We start from the raw sequence: 6,000 nt of genomic DNA, 5'->3' as shown, positions 1-6,000 counted from the left end.
GTACTTCGATCATTTGCTCAAGATCCATAGTAGGTTGAGCCTGGGAAAACAGGAGCAAAAGGCCTCTAACCCCACTGTTAGGCTCAATAGCTCCTGCTTGCCTTGTGGCCCTGTGAACTTGTTGTGACATCTGTTAACCTCAATGGCATCACAGGAAGTGATGTGACATGACCGTTAATATTGATTATTTCTCAAACACCACAGATATTTTAAAAACCCAAAATAGATGCAAGATTAAGAAATCAACAAAAAGTTTCAAAAGAAGTTATAAACCCATTTTTGTTGCTACCATATATTAATGAAAGAGCTGCCATGGAATGGTGGGATACAGTCATAACATTCCAGGAGTTTAGCCATGCAATATGCCTAAGCAAAATCTCATAATTGCAGCCACCATTGTCCAAGTATAGTGTCAAATGCCCAGACACAACCACAATATACACAACCTTACCAGTATTTCTCAGGCACAGTCACACATGCCGTAGCTTCAAATGCCCGACATAGTCCAAAATGTCCAGGCCCAGACTCAATCGAACAAATGCAGGCCCAGATGGGAGGCACAGCTTCAAATTCCCAGTCACAATTAAAATCCCCAAAGGCCTAGGCACAGCTCAAATTCCTAGGCACTCTCCTACATGCCCTAAATGTAAATTTAAGCCCTCCAAAGCCCAAATATAGCTTATAATGTAAATCCAACACAGATAGGTGCATTGTGGCTTGAAAGTTATTAAATAAATACCCACAACCCCGTAAAAAATCAAGATGTGCCAAATCATATCAGAGTGCTGTGACCTTAGACATCCTAAGTATTTCAGAAACTACATTCCTTGATAGCTGTTAACAGATTATGCATGGGAGTGAGTTTCTTTGTTCCATATCTCCTTAAAGTTCAGAAAAACGTGAATTGTGGCTGTGTCTAGAAGTGTGTGAAATTCACATCATTTATTTTTTGAAAATTGTATAAAATGCAAATCTTTCATTTAGTGCTGTATTTTAATGCAAAGTGCATCTTCATGTCAATTTTTAACACAAGGGCGCGTTTTGCACAACAACGCAATAAAGACACAATTAGCACAAAAAACAGCCACTTGCGTTGTGGTTGCTCGCATTAGTCCTGTACCCCTCTGCTATAAATTTGTCATTAACGGTGACTTAATTATAGGATGTGCAATAATAGTCTAATTTCGGGAATTCGCATAACAAGCATAATGCAAAATTATGTTTATCATGTTAGCGTAATTTTAAATTCGTCCAGGCCTACCTGTGATCTGTCAATATAAGTGAGATATATAAAAGACAGTTAACAACCAGACACGAGAGAGCAGCATACTTCCTTTTACAAAAGGAACACGATATATACCTGGGACAAATGCAGCTACTATCCAAACAGACAGGGTTAGCTCTGATTTGTATGTGGCTGGGTCCAAACTCAGGACCAGGTGGCATGGTGGGTGAAAAACGATAGACTGGGATGAGGCCCTGAGCGAGTGCCAGTGGCTGAGATTAATTCCAGGGTCAAGACTGATTTGCATAAAGCTGGGTCCGAACTGGGGTGACATGGCAAGCAAAAATACAATGGATTAAACCCAGATCTGTGTTTGGGGGTGATTGTTTGAAAAGTTTCAACACTCAGTTTATCATTTTGTTTAGTGATATTGCCTTGTGCACCCTAAGTGGCTAGGGTATGCCCAGATGTGGGTCCATTACTTGCTGCACCACTTGGTTCAGGCTAGCCTGGCTGATGAAGGGTGATACCCTGAAACCACTCCCTGGATGCTTGAATCGTGTCCAGGGAGGACCTGGCTTGGGAGTTCGGGGTGGACTGCTCCCATAGGAAGCAGCGTCAACAAGCAAAATAATGATGGATTAAACCCAGATCTGTAACTGGGGATGAGTGTTTGAAAAGTTTCAACACTCTCTAACTGGCTTGGGTATGCCCAGATGTTGGACCCTTGCTTGCTGAGCCACTGGATTCCAGCTAGCCTGGCTGATGAAGGGTGATACCCTGAAACTGGTACCAGGATGCCTGCATCCTATCCAGGGAGGACCTGGCTTGGCAGTTCAGGGTGGATTGCTACCATAGAAAGCAGGGTCAAAACTGATTTGCATATATGGATTAAACCCTAATCTGTGACTGGAAAGTTTCAATACTCCATCTATCATTTTATTTTGTAATATTGCTGTGGATCTTTCAAATCACTGCTTGACTTGAAATAGAGCAGGGGAGACAAAGATTTCTTGAAAGTTATGGCCAGTTCCTAGCAAAAGGCCCTAAAGTAACAGAAGAAGAGAAATGATAATGAGATGTGCGCATGAATAACGTTGCAAATATTATTATCATTTTAGTAATCTAATCTATCCTAATATGATTGTATAAAATAGTGAAAACCCATGAAGCATTTTGGTACTCACTGAATATCTTGTGATCAAAAGAGATAATGGTGACTCAGGAATGTGCTGGACAAACTCTGAGGAGATGGAATATAGCAACTCTTGCATGACATTCTAAAGGAAAGGAGGGTTTAGACATTCCTGAGATGTCCAATCTCTAAAAGCCTGGATGGATGGCACCTTAGCTGGTTTATGAGGATGCTATTTCACTTTAAAAGTCCTCCATCTGAGCAGTGAACAGATCAAGATAAAAATAGGTTTAAAATGTTCAGGCATCGTTTTCGTAAAATAGTTTCTATTTAGTTGTTTTTTTATATGATGGTACCAAACACAAAGGAGTGACGAAGCACTTTAAGACATTGGTACATTAACATAGGATCTGCACATATTACAAAGTGTTACAAACTGAGGCCCAGAATTATACTCTGTTTGCCCTGAATTTGCGTCATTTTGTTTTAATGCAAATTCGGCGCAAACGTAAGCTTGCTTAGCACCATTATTTAACGCCTGGGACAGGGCAGGCTTTAGGGGGCCTGTGGGCCTATTTCCATGGCCAGAGACCATGGGAATGGGCCCACAGGTGCCCTTCCCTAGTCACAGGGACACCCCCAACCGCACAACAGGGGCCCCAGAGTATGGTGGGACCCCATCCCAGGTAAGTAAGGTAAGTACCTGTGGGTTTTCAATTTTTTTTAAAGTGCCATAGTTGGGCCTAACTTGGGGCCCCCGGCACATGTGTCCCCTGGGCATGGGCATTGGGTGGTGGGCTTGACACCTGTCTTTACTAAGGCAGGAGTCATGTCCATGGGGGTTGTGCTGTCAAAGGATGATGCTAGTCTGGTTAGAGGCTAGCGTCATCCTTTGAAGCACAACCGCCTGTTCCCCCTGCGCTTCCCCCACCCGGCCAGCGTCCTTTTTCACGATGCTAGCCAGGCCTTACCGCCAGATACCGTCATTCCCTAAATATGATGCTCAGCCGGCGTCTTGGAATGGTGCTATTCAGTGGGAATTTTTTTTAAACAAAACTGCATTAGCACAACTTTGCCTGAAAAAGTATAAATCTGGTCCTGAGTTATTCATTAATGACTCACAAATGTATGCAAAAACAATGTATGAGGGGTATACATGTAAGATAGAATGGGTAGGTGAAGTCCAGTGTTAATCATTTGAGGGAGCATAGCACAGGAAAACATTCTATCAACTTTACTCACATGAGTGATGAGGCTGGCAGCGGAATGTAAGATAACTTTGAGTAGGGTCAGGTGAGATTTTGGCAGAATATGTAGTAATCTAAACTCAAGGCTACTGCTCTCACTTTCCATAAAACATCCCTAATCTTGTAGGTATTAATATGTTTTTATGTTTTTTTAGCATGTCACTGCAACAGCTGACACAAGTTTTGTTGTATTACATCTACTTGGGAGCTTTTTTGTGGATTTGGGTTAAGAGATCAGGAACCAGAATACCTCAATGAAAAGAATGTTCCAAGTGAAAATTATGTGTAGTGGTCCACATACAAAGTAACATTGTCATCTGAACCATTGCCGCCTCTGTCATTGTGGGGTATCTTGTCTGTTCATGATTAAGGGTCTCATTGAAGGTTTGGCGGACAGCCTGCTATTCGCCAAATTTAGAAATGACTGCTGGCCCAGCAGTCATCTCTGTACGTTGACAGGAACAGCAATCACTGTAATTCATTTCAAGGTACAAAAACGTTTGGTAGATGGCTGCAGTCAATTCTGGTAGCAGTTCACCAAACATTTCCAAGTTTTTGCTTTTGAGGAAGGGTGAATGGCCCTCACAGTCTAGAAGATTTCTCCTATGGTATGTGTGTGTGTGTGTGTATGGGGGAAGAAGGTTATCATGTTTTTTGTCACTTCCATGAGGGGCAGAAAAAAGGACATTATAAAGTCCACACTAAGAAGGGTGGGGAGTGTAATATTCTTCCTCTGATGGAGGAAGCTTTCCATTGATGGAGCCAATGGTGGCTTTATTGATGGAAAGCTTAAAATCTGCCCTAAGCTTAAGGTAAGCCCAAGCTTAAGGTCTGGTTTGGCGGACATGGTACTCCATTGCCTTCGGAATGGACTCATCTGTCCTTCAAACTTTAAACCAAGCCTAAGTCATGTCTAAATACGTTTCCAATTACGAGGATCTACTATATGCAAAATATTACAAAAGCTTGAACAACAGATTGAAGTTCATGTTTGGGGATACATGTTTGATGTTTTGGAACAATTTTGGTTGGAATTTAGTATTTTCAGTCATTTCTTTGATGAGAATGCAGAGGTTGAGGGATCTACCTATTGTGAAACTCAGGGAGAGAGCAGAGTTTGCAGTTTTAGAAAAGTGTTTAAGACCTGTAATTTATCTACCCAGTGATTGGGTTGTCTGACACAATATTTAGGAAACAAATGTCATGTGGATGGAACATTACGTCAAAAATATTGAGGACCAAAATATCAATAAGGTAAGTGCAATGAGGCAAGTATAGCGGTACTACTCAACTCCACATCTATTTACCTTTAAGACATGTATATGATCAAGGTACATAGTTGTGGAGTTAAGTATAGTTAAAGTTTGCTTACCTATAGAAACTTACCTTTACAATATATTTGTACTCAATATTCTTGGTACAATATTTTGTCCACATTATATTTTTCTACGACATTCTGTTCCAACACCTGTGATTGCCTTGGAACTGTGTGGCGACAGTAAAAAGCAAGTATGTCTTTTGGGGGTTTCATTTGGGACATTTGTGAGATAAATATTGGGCTAGAGTGTTAAATTCACCAGTACTGACTATCTTGGACACAGTTGTATATCCAATGGAAAAACTGGAGCTCTTTGAAGCCGATAATGTTTTTATTATACGTCAATGGATTTTGACCAAAAATAATGTGGAAATGTGTCAGACGGTGTCATATAGTAGTCCGCCTGCTGCCTAACATGACCACACATATTTCTGCAACGGCTTCCAAATCTACTTACATATCTACAATCAACACAGATAGGGTAAGCCAAGCCAAGGGTAAGTTAAATGGATAATGTCTGCTTGTTGATGTTTTGTTGGAAACAATGAATATCATTTGATCTGCGTACTTGACTGCAGCAAAGCCAATGTGACCTGGGACACAGCCTCAGAAGAGACCTTGAGTTGAATTACACTTGTGAGTGAGCTGCAGTCACCACCCCATGGAGGCAGTAGCATACATGAGCCAACCACGGTGACTTCATAAGGTGTGTAGAGGATGAGAGTTACAAGTGCTCCAGTCCAAAGACTTCCTTACTAACAAATACCACTTATGTAACATACTACACTACATGCTTGGATATCAGACACTTTGGGGGTCATTATGACCCTGGCGGAAGGCGGAGAACCGGCGGTAAGACCGCCAACAGGCTGGCGGTCTTACTTTGTGGAATTATGACCATGGTGGTTACCGCCACGGTCATCCGCCGGTTCTCCGTTCCGCGCGCCGGGCTGGAGACCTGGGTCTCCAGCCCGGCGGCCGTCACTAAACCGCCGGCGGTATTTGGACCCGGCTTACCGCCGTGGATTTCCAGCGGTTTGAACCGCCATGAAATCCATGGCGGTAAGCACTATCA

Source organism: Pleurodeles waltl, chromosome 7 (genome assembly GCF_031143425.1).
Source record: "Pleurodeles waltl isolate 20211129_DDA chromosome 7, aPleWal1.hap1.20221129, whole genome shotgun sequence".
Classification (NCBI taxonomy): domain Eukaryota; kingdom Metazoa; phylum Chordata; class Amphibia; order Caudata; family Salamandridae; genus Pleurodeles; species Pleurodeles waltl.
This window is presented reverse-complemented; position numbering follows the sequence as displayed.